Here is an 18,318-nt window from a genome sequence, read left to right as displayed (position 1 = left end):
TATTTCTAAGCTTTCTGTAACTTGGAAAACTTAATTGTCTATTATTGCCTATGCTACCATGTGACATCCATCTATGCTACAGAAGCAGTAGCCAATCTCAGCCTTTAACTCTTGCCAAATAGTTGACTTCGCCACCCCCTCTTCACTAGCTAGCAATTAAAGAAACAACAAGACATCGCCAACCAATGTGAGACTTGAAACCATAACAAATCCTAGAAGAGAGCAGAGGCTGTGATGTCTCTGACATCGGCCAAAGCAACATTTTTCTAGACAGGTCTCCTGAGGCAAGAGAAACAAAAGCAAACATAAATTATTGGGACTACATCAAAATAAAAAAAAATTCTGCACAGCAAAGGAAACAATAATAAAAACACGAAAAGACAACCTGTGGAATGGGAGGAGATATTTTCAAATGACATATCTACTAAAGAGTTAGTATTCAAAATATATAAAGAACTGATACAACTCAACACCCCAAAACCAAATAATCCAATTAAAAAAATAAGCAGAAGAAGGAACAGACATTTCTCCAAAAAAAAAAGACATCCAGATGGCCAACAGACACATGAAAAGATGCTCAACATCACTGATCATCAGGGAAATGCAAATCAAAACTGCGATACCACCTCACACCTGTCGGAATAGCTAAAATCAACAACACAAGAAACAACAGGTGTTGGTGAAGATGTGGAGAGAAAGGAATATTCATGCACTGTTGGTGGGAATGTGCACTGGTGCAGCTACCACAGAAAACACTATGGAGGTTCCTCAGAAGAGCACTTTGGATGTCAGATGTGTGACCCAGGGTTAAGAATGAAATAATAACCAATAGTAGAATGCTCAGGGAAAGCTGGCAAGCAACCAAACCTGCAACTGGGATTCAGTGTAGCATCAGGCTATGTGACAGTACTTTCCTGTTGGAAAACTTTTTTGTTAAAAAAGAATGCATCTTCTCCTAAATCAGAGATGATTTCGGAGCATAATTTTTAATTCTTTACAAATCTAGAAAACAGCAACACGTGCCCCATAGTCTGGAGGGGATAGGATGTAATTAAGTAAAAAATAAAATTGGAACATTACCCATTATTAACTTTACAACTCACAGGATGGAGAGAGGACTCCATAAAATAAAAATAAGTCATATTCTACCCACAAGCTCTTAGCTGGCCCTGCAACTCTAAGCAGGTCACTTAGATAATCTGGCTATTGGTTTACCCACCAAAGACGGGGATGCTGCACTTGATTCGTGGCCTATGCTAGACTATGTTTTGTCAATTTGGCAAAGGCTAGAATGATGTGGAGATTAACTAAAGGGGTATTGCCAGTGTTCTGTACACTATGGAGCACAATGTGAAACGAGACTTGTTGGGCAGCCCTGGTGGCTCAGCAGTTTAGCGCCATCTTCGGCCCAGGGCGTGGTCCTGGAGACCTGGGATTGAGTCCCATGTTGGGCTCCCTGCATGGAGCCTGCTTCTCCTTCTGCCTGTGTCTCTGCGCCTCTCTCTCAATCTCTCTCTCTCATGAATAAATAAATAAAATCTTTTAAATTTTTTTAAAAATAAGACTTGTTTAAAAAATAAAAGCAGACAAAAAAGCTCGAGGGTGCTCTTCCTACATGTGACTGGTGTCACTGTTCTAAAAGAAAGATGGATATAATACCAATTAATGATCCACGATAATAATTAACATTCTCACCTCCTGGACATCTCCCAGACATCATGCTCTGATCCAAGTGCTTTCCCTATATCGTCCCCTATTACTAAGAACAATTTCACAGGAAAAGTGTTTTCGGATGAGGACACAGAGACTCAGGTTGGACAACTTGCTGAGCCCATATGACTGTTAGTGACAAAGCCAGGATGCAGCGTTATATACACCTGGCTGCAAACCTCAGGTTCATTCTACTTTACTGTGACACAGAGATAAGAACCAGTCAGGAAAGTTCTTTTCAGTGGATTTTTCAGTGCAATCAAAAAAAAGTTTTGTTTTGTTTTTTTTTTAATTCTGTCCTTTTGTCCATGTAAACACCTGTCCTCTCATCAGACCAGCTCCACCACTGTTTGGGGCAAGAAAAAAATATATGTATATTTATCAATATAGACACAGATATACAATTACCATATATATGACCTCTGGACATACACAGTCTTTATGTGGAAATAAATGGCACAAATGGGATATTGATATGGCTTAATCTGTAGCCATGAATAGTGAAAATCATTAAGATATCTTAAAAGCATGGAAAGGGCTTGAGGAAATAGAGTAAGGTAAGCAAAGGGGGAAAACACCAAGTGATACACACATTGAAATGACAATTATTTAAAAAGCGCTTCCGTGGAATATAAAGTACTACGTCAACAGTGACCCCCTAACCTACTTAGAGCAGGACTGACAGCCTAAGGTCCACCAGCCAGATTTGACCCCCCATCTGCTACCTACAACCATGCTCCTTCATTCATGGGTAGCTACGACTGCTTTCATACCACAAGGGTAGACCAGTAGCCTCTTGGCTCCACCAAAGCTAAAAATACTTCTTCCCTGCCCTTTCCAGGTAATGCCTGCCTTCGAGAGCTGGCACCATAAACACGTGTACTCACTCCCTCCCCACCCCAGAACACAGTATCTGTCCCATGGGAAGGGTAGATAAAGAACATGGCGTTAGATACCCTCTACCACTGACAGTTTTTGATTTAGCTTTCTTGACTGCTACCAAGATTCAGCCAGACAGTAGCCACAATTGCATTGAGGAGAAGATTTCCACAGGATGTTTTGAGCCTCAAGCACTGTCGGGCATAATCAAGTGCTGAGATTGCTAAATGTCTAGGGGGAAAGACAGGTAATCTACACAAGTAAAGCAGGTTGTGCATAACAGAACAGGGAGTGGTGGAGACAGAGGCAAGTGGGGACAAATGTGCATCCTACCCATCTCATGTTGGGGGCTGCTACCCCTCGCCAGCTGGCCATGGCTCTGTACAGCAAGAATGCAAGCTCTTTTAACCTTCCTAAGGAAACTGAGAATCCAGATGTTTAGATAAAATCTCCCCATATTTACAAGTTGGCAATCAAAAAAAAAAAATGGCCACAAAGAACAATAGAAATTTGCCAGACATATGCTGACAGTTATCCAATACTGCTGAAATTAAATTCATAAATGGGCGAGTTTGCAATGATTTCACGAAGTCCACCTGATGGATATTCAAGTCCTTATGCAGGTCTACTTTGAATCTTGAAAGCTCCCAACACTCAGATGGATATTTGCAATCACATTTAATGAGTGTCAGCAATATGCTAGGCTCTGTTGCAAATGCTTTACATATACTAACACTTTCATTCATTTAGGAGGCAAGGCCCATCTTCACCATCCCCATTTTATGGTTGTGGAAACTGAGGCGTGGATAGGTTAGTTAATTCAACAGAGATCACAAAACTAGGAAGTGTAGAGATTGGATTTGAACCTAGGCAATGTGGACTCCAGATTTGGGGACTTTAAAAAGCCAGAGCTTCTCACCCGTTAATGTGCATATGCAGATCATCTGAAAATCTCGCAAGGTGCAGATTCTGGTTCAGCAGGTCTGGGGGTGGGACTCGTGGTTCATGGATAACCAGCTCCTAGGTGGTGCTGGTCCATAAGCCACATTTTGAGCAGCGAAGCTCTTCCCCACTACACCAGGGGTTCTCAGAGTGTGGCGCCATAGAAGCAGCTCCTGTAGTACCAGGGAGCTCCTCAGAAACCAATTCATTGGGTCTCCTCCTAGGATCTGAAAGTCTGAGGGTGGGGCCAGCAATCTGTGTTTCCCAAATTCTCCGGATAATTCTGGTACACACTCCAGTTGTTGGAAATACAAAGCTTCATTCTGAGGCTTCCCAGCCCCAATTTCTGACCATTACTAGCTTGGCTATGGGAACAGAGTAAGCCTTCCTTCTGTCTTAGGACCTTGATTCTTGCTGGGGTCGGAGAGACGCAGCAGAGGGTGCCAATGGCTCTTAGTATACATAATAATCCCCAGGCCTTACGCCCTCTCTTTTTGGCATTTACCCTCCACTCCAGCCAAGATCAAGTGAGGTGAAATGATGCTAATTCAACTCCTTAATTCCACTAAAAATAGCCAAAGGTGATGTCTGGGCTTGATGCCCCTTCTAGAAAGTTCTCCACATCCCAGGCTTCTGGCACCTATAGCTTTTGGAAGGCAAAACGGGTGGGAGCAGGGTGTGACTGCGAGGCAGGGTGTTGGGGCTGTTGGGGGCGGGGGTGGGCACAGAAACCGCACAGCTGTTATCTGGAATGCCAGAAATGTTTTGACAGCTCTCAAGATGGACATTAAGTCAGTCGCTGGAAAGACAGTGAAGTGGGAGTCAGGCCGACTGGGGATGGGGCGGGCAGCGGGGGGAGTGAGGGGGAGTACAGCTGGCAAGTAGCAACTGCAGAGACTGTGATGGGAGTCAGAATAAGTATCATAAATCTTGATTATTCTCTGTCTCAGCTGATTTGAACCAAATGCCTTGGACAGGGATAGAGTCCACATCTCGCTGAAAACTGCCAAAGAAAGAAAGAAAGAAAGAAAGAAAGAAAGAAAGAAAGAAAGAAAAAGAAAAGAAAGAAAGAAAACAAACCCAAACTGGATTAAACGTACAAACTGATATAAATAGTCATGGATCCATGTTAATGCTCCAACTGTCACCACGGAAGGAAAGAGGTTACATTTTGTAGATCTGAGATCTGTTCCGATAAGGAGGGGCATGCTGGATGCCCGGGAGCCAGAGGAACCCCCAGCCCTGGCTTTGTTTTTACTCCAGTCCCAGGGAATATCTATCACCCTGTTGCCAGAAATGCTAGCTGCTCCTATAATGAAGGCAATTAGTGCAGCCAGCCCTCCTGATTCTGAGTGCCCTCCTGTTAAAATTAGGCACCCTATAGAAAAATGGAAATGCAGAGTCGTTACCATAAAGCAATAATAAAGTAAACCATTCAATTATGGATGAAAAAAAGGCACTTGGGTTAATAAGAATATCGTATGCTTAAAAGCATTAAAATATCAGCATATTACCATTTTTTGCATATGTAATGCCTGAACTCAGAGACCAGAATGATTAGATATAAAAATATTAAATGATGGTGCCCTTTCTCATAAATCAATGCTGCTACCCAAGGGGTAGAGGGATGTGTGACCACAGGACCCCTGCACGTTCCTGCTTGGACATTCCTATCATTGTTTAGAAGTAAGAACGGGAGGACCAGATGGAGGGGTGAGCAGATGAGAAAGAAAAGCTGAGTTGCCAGCAGCTCCCACCTACAGGATGGAGTGTGATGTTTTCAACTCTTTGTTAGAAGGCTGGAAGAAGTCTTAGCATCAAGCTGAGGAAATTCAAGGTCATGGTGTGCAACAGGGGGCTGCAAAGTCACATGGCTACAGAAGCCAGGCAGGCGGGACAGACAGACAGATGAACCAGGCCAGGTAGAGGGTGATGGGGATAGGTGGGCACAAGTACACTGAAAATAAACCCACTAATTCAGCTCCTGCCAGGTTTCTGCCATGAGGGAGCACGCGATCAGCACTGCCAGATCTTCTGATTTTCAAGAGAAGGTAGAAAAATTGGGTGTTTGTCCATAATTTCCCAATTTTTAAAAAAGATTTTATTTATTTATTCATGACAGACACACACACACAGAGAGAGGCAGAGACACAGGCAGAGGGAGAAGCAGGCTCCACGCAGGGAGCCCAGCGTGGGACTCGATCCCAGGTCTCCAGGATCATGCCCTGGGCTGAAGGCGGCACTAAACCGCTGAGCCACCAGGGCTCCTCCATAATTTCCCAATTTTTAAAATACTATATGAACCAAACACAACGTTTATGAGGACCAGATATATGGCTCTCAGGTCACTAGTTATGGCCCTCAATGTAGAGTCAAATATTTGAAAGTCACAAAGTCAGAATATTGTGTCCTGAACTGGCTCTCTCAACAGCCGGCTATACTACCTGAGAAACATCACACGGCCTGTCTAGGACTAAGCTCTCTTGTGTGTAGAATTAAGTCTTCTAGGCTGTGAGTGCCTTGAGGATACCTATGGCTCAACACAGATATCTCCAGAGCACAGCCCCAGGCGTGGCCCCAGCAGGTGCACAGCAAATGTTTGCTGAACGGCTGAATAAATAAGGAATGAAGGAGAATCCTGCTGTGAATTCCTACACCTGATCTTCTAGCTCCTTCTCTCCTTCCTTTGTAACTAAGTACAGTTGACACACAATGTTATATTCATTATTTTAGAGAGGGAGAGAGAGCACGGGCGAGAGGGAAGAGTGGCAGAGAGAGGGGGATCTTAAGCAGATTCCGCACTCAGTACAGAGCTCCACATGGGGCTTGATCTCACAACCCTGAAATCACGACCTGACCTGAAATCAAGAGTCGGACATTTAACCGGCTGCACCCCGACCCCCGGTGCCCTTTACAACGTTGTAGTAGTTTCAGGTGTATGACATAGTGATTCAGCGAGTCCATACATCACACGATCCTCCCCACCGTAAGTGTAGTCGCCATGTGTCACCACACAACATCATTACAGTATCACTGACTAGATCCCCTATGCTGTCCTTGTCATTCCCGTCACTTACTGATTTTATCACTGGAAGTTTGTACTTCTAGTTTCTCATGGTCAGTTCTGACCAGTCCTATTTCCCCAACTCCTCATCTTGTTAATCAAGATAGAGATCCTGGTCCTTGATTCTGTTGCTTGCTCAACTTATACATTATTTTTTTCAAAGATTTTACTGATTTATTTCAGAGAAAGGCAGAGAGAGAGAGAGAGAGAGAACGAGCTGGGGAAGGGGCGGAGAGATGGGGAGAGAGAGAATCTTGAGCAGACTCTGTGCTGAGCAGGTTGCCCAATGCATCCCTCCATCTCATGACCCTGAGATCATAACCCAAGCCAAAATCAAGAGTCAAATAGTCAACTGACTGAGCCACCCAGGTGCCCCGACTTATGCATTATTTTATCCATCTTCTCTCATTTAGCCCTTCATCAGGGAAGTCTTAATGTGGTCTCCTTGTTCCGAGTTAGGTTCTGTGCTGGGTACTGGCCACACAGGGATAAACCAGCATAAGCTCTGCTCTCAGGCAGCAGGCAAACAGAGACAGTGAACAACAAAGAAGCATAACAACAGAAGGTACATGATGCATCCACTGGAGATGGATTCAGGGCGCCATTTTGGCTTCTCTCTTTCATCCAGCTAACTCACCTATCCTACCTTGGAGAACAGGTTCTAGAACCCTGATGCTGCTACCTCACTTGTGAAAATTCATCTCAGAAGGTCCTCTCTGTTCTGAGAGTCCTGAGAAGTATAATCCTGGCTGTCCCAAATCTCCTATTGGTACCATCTGTGGGGACTGCCTTCCCTTCCCTTTCATATCACCTCTCTCATCTCTTCAAGGCCCTACATCCTAAGCCTCCACCCTAGCCTTATTCATCAAGGGATTGTCAATTCAGTCCCCTGAGGTCTTTTTCCACCTTGAAGTTGCTATAGTTTTGACTCCAGGTGCTAATGACCAATAGTAGAGAAGTATCCCCCTGGTATTAGAGGGTCTTTATTCACCGGTAACTCCTCAACAGAAAGCGTTGTCTTGGTACAATGCTGCCATAGAAGCTCTTTCCATTTTTGCCAGATCTACACACCTCCTGTTCTATTACAATGCAAACAATTTCCAGAAACTCTCTCTATTTTTTAAATCTCTGTCAACTGACCATTTTCCCCCCTACCTCATGGCTTTCATGCAATATATAGCCACATGCAACCAACACACACTACTTCTGTCCTATTTTCCAACTCTCTCCCCGAGCAAGGCCCATGGTCTGCCTCCCAAGTTATCACAAGGGGCAGGCGGACAAAGTGTGCCATTGCTAAGAAAGGACAACCATGTGGAAGTGGTAGCTCCTCACAACCGATTCCTTGCCCCTCATCTCCAAATGCTGAGCTAATGGGACATATTTTTGGGTTACAAAGAAGGTTGGGTTATACTGTAATAATAAATTTATCGTGAAGTGTCAGTCCCTTAACACAAATAATGCTTATTTCTTGTTCATGCAGCATGTCTGGCGTTGGCTGGCGGAAGGCTCTGCTCCACACCATCCCTCAGGGACGCTGCGCTAGAATATGATGCGTGACCTCAACACATGGCTTCTTGGCTGATTGTGGCCGAGTAATAGAGAGTTGGAGATATCACACAGGCTTTCCCCTGCCTCAGCTTCCCTCCTGGGCAAGATTAATGATAAGATGCTGCCTCGCTGCAAGGAAAATGGGACATACCACCCTCGTGGATGCCTAGGAGGGAGGAAAGAAACAAATGTGAGTGAGCACTAGAAGTTTCTGCCACATTTACTTAATATTCTCTTTAAATGGAATGACTTTTACATAAAAGGTTTTCATTTAAATTGAAACTTATGTTCCTTGAGAGAAATTATATGTATAAGGAAACTTGCTACAAACAGTATCATTTGCCAAAAATAGATGGTAAGCACAAATATATCAGAAACAGAAAGAAAGCACACTTTAAAATTGTATGGAGATGTTGTAGAAGAAGAGTCCAAGTCCAAGACACGTTCTCTCTTTATGAAAAAGAGTCAGGTAAGCTAGTGACTGAGAAGCAGGCCAGCACCAAACTGAGTCACTCTTCTTGGCATCAGTGGACAAAAGGGAAGTAAAATGTGAGTACCTTCCTACTATGTGATTCAACGTAATTTTTAAGAATTTTAGTTCTGGTATAACGAATGTGCAGTGTTAGATTAGTTTCTGGTGTACAATATAGTGATTCAACAATTCTGTACATGACTTAGTGCCCATCATGATACGTGTCCTGTTAATCCCCATCGCCTAATTCACCCATCCCTCCCCCTCTGGTGACCATCAGCGTGTTCTATATAGTGAAGAGTCTGTTTCTTGGTTTGTCTCTCTCTCTCTCTCTCTCTTTTTTTTTTTTATCCTTTGCTTATTTGTTTTGTTCCTTAAATTCCACACATGCGTGAAATCCTATGGTGTTTGTCTTTCTCTGACTGACTTATTTTACTTAGCATTATACCCTCTAAATTCATCCATGTTGTTGCAAATGGTGATATTTCACTCTTTTTTTGTGGCTGAGTAATATCCGAGGCAAGAGTCTTAAGCATATTGCCTAAAATCACACAGTTTTTAAGATGCTAAAGCACGAATAGGAAGCAGGCAGTCAGCTCTTGAGCACCTTGCCCCTAACTACTCGGCTGTACTGCACATTTTAAACAACGGCTCTAATTCAAGATCCCCTTTTTCTGACCTCTCAAAACACACTTGGACCTTCACTGTGAATTTCTTATTTAATACATTTATTTATTCAGCGAGCGTTTATCAAACACCTGCCCCATTCCCAGCCCTCAAGCAGGCACTGAGAATATAAGGAAGGTGGCCTGGCCTCTGCACACACAGGAGTGCCGGGGGCAGATACAGATGTAAAATTATAATGCATGATTTCAAGTGAAATGCCACGTCACTCTCTCGTATGTCTTCAGTTCGTCCCCCCAAAGAAATAGGTCAGCAGAGGCTGCAATGTGGAGACCTTAGTGCTGGTGTAACTGGATATTTTTGTAAACAACGGTAAAAAAAAAAAATATTACTGATTTCTGAGGAACAAAAAAAACACAGCCGAAGGGGCACCTGGGTGGCTCAGTAGTTGAACGTTTGCCTTTGGCTCAGGTGGTGACCCTGGGATCGAGTCCCGCATCCAGGTCCCCATAGAGAGCCTGCTTCTCCCTCTGCCTATGTCTCTGCCTCTCTCTGTGTCTCTCATGAATAAATAAAAATCTTAAAAAAACAAAACAAAACAAAAACCACAGTCATGGAGTTACAAATTTCAGGAAATCTTTGAGTGACCCTTAGAAGAGATTCCACTGGCCAGAATTTCCTCACTGCCCAGATCTTGATTTTTCTCCCTGGTCGTTCCTCTTTATTTGAAGATCCGGCTCACTGGATGAGGGACACACCTTCCCTCTTTTCTTGGTATTGTGGTGTATCATTTCTCCTCTCCCTCATCCTCAAGCTCCTTTGCTTTGACAAAAGACTGCTGAGTCTCTTTTCCTGTGTGCCAGTGAGAAGAGGGAGGACATGAATCTGTCTTCCTATTTTATGGTCAAACAGGATTGTCTGCAAACCACACCCTGTTGGCTTATCTACAGAGACGCAAGGCCCTGTTGCCTTGGTTGATTAATTCTTGAGATTGATTTGAAATCTGTACATATCTCCTTTGCAATCATTAAAGAGGCATTAATTGATTATTCAGGTGTGCAATCTATTCTGTTCTCCAACTTTACAGCCCTCTCAATCTCTTCCAGAAACCACGAGGGCTGTTTGGCCCTGGATTGGCTTTCATTAATCTTGGCTGGGAGCAATATCTGGGAAGGAAAGCCTGGAATTTGTAGACTTCACATCTTCATTTCAGTAACTCAGACCTCAACCTCATACAACCCTTATTTTATATATATATATATATACACACACACACACACACATACACATTTGTATATACATATATATACGTGTGTGTGTATATATATATATATATATATATATTTTTTTTTTTTTTTAAGTAGAGTCCATTGTGTCAGCATGGGACACAATGCGGGGCCTGAACTCAGGCCCCTGAGATCAAGACCTGAACTGAGATCAAGAGTCGGACGCTTAACTGAATGAGCAACCCAGGTGCCCTCCTTATAATATTTTTAATAGGTAAATAAAACATGGATCTTGTTTTCCATTCTATTATAATCCTCAGACTTTTTAATAAAGATTTTATTTATTTATTCATGAGAGACACAGAGAGAGAGGCAGAGACACAGGCAGAGAGAGAAGCAGGCTCCCCACAGGGAGCCCGATGTGGGACTCGATCCCAGGACCCCAAGATCATGCCTCGGGCCAAAGGCAGAGGCTTGACCATTGAGCGACTCAGGTGCCCTATAATCCCCACATTATCTCCACTCTACCCCCCATTTCCTACAAGCACACACACATGCACATACACACACCTGCTGTTTCATTGTAACTGGCAGTCCCAACAGCCAAACCCAGCTGGAAGTCGTGATGTATTATACCTGCTCATGTATTTTAAGCAGTAAAATTCGAATGCTTTTCAAGTAATCCCCAGGCTCTCCAGTCTGCCATGGTCCTACCAATCTCAATCCTTTGGTTCCATTTATTTATCTTACCTGGCTGGCCCCTCGAGGCATCGTAGTTTGCAATCCCTATCCCTGGTCACACTGAACTACTTCCAATTTCCCAACCACGGCCAAGCCGTGTCCTAGCTTTATGCCACCGCACAGGCTAGTAACCGTATCTGGACCCTGTTTTCCTTCTGAACTAGTAATAATAGCTGGGATCATAGCACAGGCAGGGAATTGTGCTAAACATTCTCGTGGGTGAGGGAATGCCGTCATTACCATCTTAGAGAGGAGGAACCTTGGACTTACAGAGATTAAGACTGTTGTTTCACATCATGTGGCTAATATATGGCAAATGGCAGATCAGAAATCAGGCCGTCAGGGATGCCTGGGCGGCTCAGCGGTTGAGCATCTGCCTTTGGCTCAGGTTGTGATCTCAAGGTCCTGGGATCGAGTCCTGTACTGGGCTCCCCACAGGAAGTCTGCTTCTCCCTGTGTCTGTGTCTCTGCCCCTCTCTCTGTGTGTCTCTCATGAATAAATAAATAAAATCTTAAAAAAAAAAAAAAAGAAATCAGGCCATCAGCTCTAAAACATACCTCCTTTTCCAACAAAGTAGCTCAGGAATCCTGCCTCATTCCTCAGTACTTAATCTGGTCCCTCTCTCCCCTGCGAAGCCTTCTGTGCGTTCCCACTGGCAGATTAAGTTATTTACTCTCTTGAGTATTCCCTCAGCCTTACACATAACACGTCTTAGTGAAGCTATCAGACTTGGCTGCATTTGTTTGGTTCCATATAAATATCCCACCAGACCAGTATTTCTCAGACTTGAAAATGACATAACCCAAGAATACATCCACAGATTCCCATAGATTCTCCCTAGGACCTTAATTAAAAAACAAACAAACAAACAAAAAAACCCACCCTAGCAAGCAAAAATCTATTCAAAAATTACACTTTTCCGGGGCGCCTGGGTGGCTCAGTCAAGTTACACCTCTGACTCTTGATTCTGGCTCAGGTCATGATCTCAGGGTTGTGGGATCGAGCCCTGCATTGGGTTCTGTGCCAGTGTGGAATCTGCTTGATATTCTCTCTACTTCTCCCTCTCCTACTCCCTCTGCTCTCTCTCAAATAAATAAATCTTTTTAAAAAAATTACACTTTTCACATTGCAAAGCCACTGAGACTATACAAATATTAAAAACTCTCATGAATACTAGTCTACAGACCTCTTGAAGGCAGGGGCCATGTCTTACTCATCTTTGGATCCTCATTGCTCAGGTTCTGAAAATATTAGTAGAAGGAAGGGAGGGAGGGAGGAAGGGAGGGAGGGATGTAGGAAGGGAGGAATGATGGAAGGAATGATAATGTGCTCCTAAGAACAACAGAGATGTAGCCCATGTTGCCAGGATAAATTAAGCTAAAATGAAAGGCTGACTTTGCAGAGTGATTCCCCAAGGTTGGGTGGCTGCAGGTCACACAAGTCTGACAGTTGACACAGATGAGCTAGTTTTTAGCCACATCTGTAGTTCTGCTCACACCCAGGCGAAATGCACTTCTCAGCCCCTTTGAGGTTTGATGAGAGCACGCAATTTGCTTTAGCCAATGCAATGTGAATAGAAGTGAAACCTGTCATTTCTAGGTGGTAGCTTTAAGAGCTGGTGAACAATTTGCTGTTTTCCTTCACCATGGCTGCCCCGACCACACAGCCACAGCATCCCAGACATCAGAGGCTGTATCTGCCTCCCTTTTGGAGCAAGGATGGTATGATATGGGGCAGAGGCTGGAGCCCACTGCTGAGGACATGAAACATGCCTGGATGGGAATGCCCCTCTGCTGTGTTAAGCCTCTGGTGCCTGCAGAATGCTAGCTCAGCAAAATTTTTTTTTTACTCATTCACTTAAATATTTATTGAGCACCTAATATGTTCCAGAACTATGCTAGGAGCTAAGGATATAATGTCCTACAAAACCAGATACAGTCTTCAATCTGACAGAGTCACAGTCTATTGGGGAAGGTAAGTATCATTAAAGAAAGTCACACAGGGGCACCTGGGTGGCTCAGTGGGTGAGCGTCTGCCTTTGGCTCAGGTCATGATCCCGGGGTCCTGGGATCAAGTCCCATATTGGGCTCCCTGCATGGGGCCTGCTTCTCCCTCTGCCTGTGTCTCTGCCTCTCTCTCTGTCTCTCATGAATAGATAAATAAAATCTTTTTAAAAAATAAAGTCATACAGTAGAGCAGTAACAAATGCTCTTAGGTGAAGAGTATGGGGCCATGAGATAAAGGAACAGAATACGGTGATCAGGAGAAACTTCTCCAAGGAATTCCCCACTGGGCAGTGAGCTGACGAAAGAGAAAGAGGCACCAGATACAGGGTTTGGGGTAGGGGAGAACATAGGAAGCTGAGGGAACATCATGTGCAAAGACCCCAGGACAAGCCCCCACCCTGGGTTTAAGGAACTAAATGAAGGCCAGAGAAGCTCCAGTAAGATGAGCTCACAACTTCCCACTTCCTCAGACACCAATGAGGTGGGAGCTGCCAAGTAAGACACTACCTGTGAAATTACTTAGGACCTAGAAGGTATCAAGAACCTGGAAGTCCCCTCACTGATGTCAACCAACTGAGCTGGATCCTTGACTGCATGGGGTGAATTCCTGACTTCCTGTCTGTTTTGGGGGGGGGGAGGTGCTGTATCTAACTGCCTTGGCCCCCAGAAGTTAATATCCTTGAGGGGAAAAAGAAAGAAAAGTAGTGTGGTAAAGCTGCTGTGATACTGCCTCATAAACCCCCATTTCCAGTCATAGTTCATGAAAACAAAGTGTGACATCCCTGAAGGCCATTGCCATCTGATGGAGAAAGGCTCGGGTCCCCATTGCCAGAAAGTGCAAATTAGAAGGGAAAGAAATGGCCCCATCTTGTGAGTCTGCACAACTTTTGAACACAAGCCTGGGGCAATTTCAAAAAACTGGGGCATGGCAGCAGTATTTATGTCCCCCTTCCTCCCTAAGTTCCCTAGATTGCATATGTTACCTTTTCAGGGATGCTTACAGAGGGTACACAATATAACGGGTCAGGAAACCGAGGGATGGAGATGTCACAAGGCTGGTAATTGGTGAAGCTAAGACCAGAAGCTGGTTCCATTCGATCCTGCATGCTCCCCCCACCCCGGGGCTCAGGGATAAGCTTTGCATTGTGCAACATTTACAGCAGGTGTTACAAAAGCCAACGCCCCCAGGAGTCTCTGCGAGGGCCAATGAGGGAAGCAGCCTAGGAGAAACATAAGGGGCAAGCTACTCATCACCTCCTATTGGTACCTGCCATGTAGTGGGAAGACAAATCTCCCCACATTTCCTGAGAATCCCTCAGACGCAGGTAACTACGTGAAATCTCCAAGCTGCTAAAATGCTAGCATCGAACATAAATACCTAGACACGAACATACCTCTGCATGGACCAAAGCCATATTTAAGCCTTATTTAACTCCGTGGTTCTTCACTGGGTGTGATTTTGGCCTCCAGGAGACATTTGTGAGTGTCTCCTGAGGACACTTCTGGTTGTGACAACTGTGGGCAGAGTACTTCGTCTAATCTGGGGAGAGGCCAGGGATCCTACCATGCACAGGATGATCCTCCACGCACAAAAAAGTATCCAGCCCCAAATGGCAAAATCCTCCGTTTAACCTGTGGTCTCTCCAGCTCTCATCTCAGGTGTGAAGGCTCCTTCCCCTCCCCCACCCCCAGCTAAGACTTCTCTGGGTCTCATGATTGCTCACAGCTATCCTATGTCAGGGAGGGCGAGATACGTACTTGCTTTTCATTTGCTTTGAGCTGTTCCAGGTCTGGGCTAAGTCTTGCTAATGCAGAAGGTCTGGAGTTACACTTCCAAATCCAGCTTACCGTTTTTAAGTGTATCAGAAACAGGAGCAATTCAACTCCAGTCAATAATGTAAACAAAGCCTGGTTTAGATAAACCCCATTACCAGGCCTGAAGTGGCCTAGGGCACCTCTGCTACTGCTGATTAGCGTTAAATGCTAAACACAAACCAATTAACACACTCTAAGGCTGCTTATCTCCTGTCACTTAGTGTGGAAATAAAGCCCAACGCTAAATACACATATTGATTTAGCCATTATATCCAGCATCACTCAAAATAAAACTCATTATATTATTGAGTAAAAACAAAGTCACCTTAGTTTTCGGGATGGGCTGTATTATTAAGAAATCTCACTTTTATATTTTTCCATTGATTTGCCAAACTGGTCTGGACACCTACTCCCACTGCGGGGCTTCACCGGCCCCAGGACACACCCAGAAAGCGGAGCTCTGCATTCCCCTTTACACGATCTTTGATTTTTTTAAAAGATTTTATTAATTTATTCATGAGACACACACACACACACACACACACACACACACAGAGAGAGAGAGGCAGAGACACGGGCAGAGGGAGAAGCAGGCTCCGTGCAGGGAGCCCGATGCGGGACTCGATCCCAGGTCTCCAGGATTAGGCCCTGGGCTGAAGGCAGCGCTAAGCCGCTGAACCACCAGGGCTGCCACGATCTTTGATTTTTACCCTGGAAAATACACACTTGTACGGGAATCCTTTTTCTTTAAAACATTCTTTCAGCAGAGATGAGGAAATTATATGCTGGAAAGACAGGATATTAAACGGGTGGATGAACTGGGATATTAAAAAAAAACAACAATGCAAAAACCACAGGCATTATAATAAAAATGGGTTCAACTTTAAACATTAACCATAGGCACTGATCCGCTATTTATGGGGGAATAAGAAAAACAACAAGCAACCCAGAACTATCTTGAGTTCAGATGTAAACAACTGACTGAAGAGTCTGGAAAAATGTAATCAAGAAATCACTTTGAATGGCTATTTTAATTTTTTCTGCATACATACGGCGCCACATTGTACATTTTACCATTCTGGCAGCTGTTATATTTTACCAAAATGATTCAAGTCTCCTTAGTGGGAAACCAAGCCCCAGTGAATGCTTTGTCTTACTGACATTCATGTCTCAGATTCTGGCATAGGGTGTTGGCACAGAGAGGACACTATTGCATATGGGAGACACAGTGACACTGGCCATGGACTCTCTCACGAAATACATGCTGCCACCAAGAGCCAACAGAAGTTAAGCATCTGCTTCCTGGGGTACATTTCCCCATGGGTCCCATTTGAGAGCTCTTTTACCTTTTTTTCTGGTTTGTAGGAATGGACACATGATCTTAGCCCTTGTAAATCTCTGCCAAATGCTGTCCTTTCCACACAATCTTTATAGAGCACTTATTAACCAGTTCATATATCAGCAGCTCTTATAGCGTGGTTCTGGTGTGTTACAGATCAATGGTAGAGAAAAAAGTGTACTTACTGCTCTGGAAAGTGCACATAATCCACAGTGTCTCCTATTTATCCAACACGCCTTATTGATGGAAATCTGTTCTACTTGAGAACATCATTCGTCAGGAGAGCAAGAACCACTGCCTTCAGAAACCCTCTGTAGGGATCCAGGATTACATGGTGGAATGAACGTGAGCATTTTTCTCCTTTCCTTCCAGAAAGACCACTAAATGATGGTAACTCTATGGTAAACAGAATAAATACAGAGGATTGGAGAAGGGTAGGGGTGAGTGAGAAGACAGACATGGCAGGATAGAAAAGACTAGAACAAGGCACCTTCAACTGGCAGACACCAAGGAGGAGCAAGCAAATGTGTTCCAAAGAAACATGGAAGGCACAGGACTTGGAGGTACCAGGTCCCATGGACGGGCTGGGCACATGGCATAGAGCTAAATATAGCCGGGCTGGTTCAGAGTCTGTTTTTTCCACCCTCCACTTCCAGGCAACAGCTTCATCCTCCCAACCCATCTTCTCTGATGCCACAGTGAAAAGACCTCCAACAGGGAAACAGAAGGCAACACATAGTCTGTGGCTCCAGATAGATCAGTCCAGTTCATTCCATTGCCCATGGAAACCATAACCATGTTAACTAGCTGTGCCAGTGAAAGTCACCCTTGGAACTTCTGGTGGTAATATGAGGCAAAGGACACCTTCCCTCTGCTAGGATTGTTAAACTAGTAGCCTCCCGGCTTGTGGTTTCCGGGAGTCCCCTTGCTCCAGGGGAGAGAGATCACTCGAGATCACTCGAGAATAAAGTCCACAGGAAAGCTGGTCCAAGAGGGGAAGAGTTACAACAGCCATTGTTTGAGTACCAGGATCCAGCCATACCTGAAGCCGATTATCCCTGGATAAAATCAGTGAACACTTATCGAGCAGTTATTACGTGTTACTATGTATCAGATCCAGTTCTAAGGGATTTACTCATATTAAATCAATTAACCTTCACTGCAGCCCTGTGATGTAGGTCCTATAATTATCTTTGTTTTAGTGATGAGAAATTTGTTTAGACAATTTAGGAATGTAGTACAGTGAGGATTCTGACTTAGGAGGTCTGGCTTCAGAGCCTGCCAGTTTAAACATCGTAATATATAATCCCCAGTTATTAGTTCTGTGAGTCAATAAATTCATTTAAGTCAGCTGGAGTTGGATTTCTGTCCCTTCCATCTCCAAGCAACTTAACCAATCTAGTGTCTTGTCTACCCAGAAACCCTTATGATGGGAAGCTGCCAAGCATGTAAACACTATTTGTGTAAAATGCCTTTACAAACCCTTCTCCTGCAAATCACTTTCAAGTAAGGAATTCTAAGGAGGCACCTGGGAAGCTAAAGTCTTTTCTCTGGGAACACTGCATAATCCAAATCTCATGCTCTTTCCAAAGTCCAAATCTTCACTGGCCCTTATTTCTAGATTTTCCTTAACATATACGTCCATCTGGATGTGTCAGCTACTCAGATTTCTAGTCAGCAAGGAACGTGGGACTTAACCTCTTCCATTATTTCTGGTTTACTTGCTCTACGATAAACAAACTAGACCTCTGCCCAACTTTGTCCAACTTTGGTGTCATGAGATATGTCTTAAGTACAGTGAATATTTATTGCCCCAAGACCTTGGGAATGATTCCTATTAAAAGAAATGTTCAGGGGCGCCTGGGTGGCTCAGTCACTTAAGCATCTGACTCTTGATTTTGGCTCAGGTCATGATCTCAGGGTCCTGAGTAGGGGCTGAGAATGGAGC

The 18,318-nt window shown here is 44.1% G+C and overlaps 1 protein-coding gene and 1 long non-coding RNA gene across 4 annotated transcripts in view; both read right to left on the bottom strand.

The window, feature by feature from the left end:
• Nucleotides 1-18,318, bottom strand: part of LOC144319235 (uncharacterized) — an 824,173-nt gene that overhangs the window by 171,858 nt on the left and 633,997 nt on the right. The gene's annotated exons all lie outside the window — the stretch shown is intronic.
• The window catches only part of HS3ST4 (heparan sulfate-glucosamine 3-sulfotransferase 4), a 400,053-nt gene that overhangs the window by 84,906 nt on the left and 296,829 nt on the right, over nucleotides 1-18,318 (bottom strand). The window lies entirely within an intron of this gene.

Source organism: Canis aureus, chromosome 8 (genome assembly GCF_053574225.1).
Source record: "Canis aureus isolate CA01 chromosome 8, VMU_Caureus_v.1.0, whole genome shotgun sequence".
In the NCBI taxonomy this organism is placed as follows: domain Eukaryota; kingdom Metazoa; phylum Chordata; class Mammalia; order Carnivora; family Canidae; genus Canis; species Canis aureus.
This window is presented reverse-complemented; position numbering and strand designations above follow the sequence as displayed.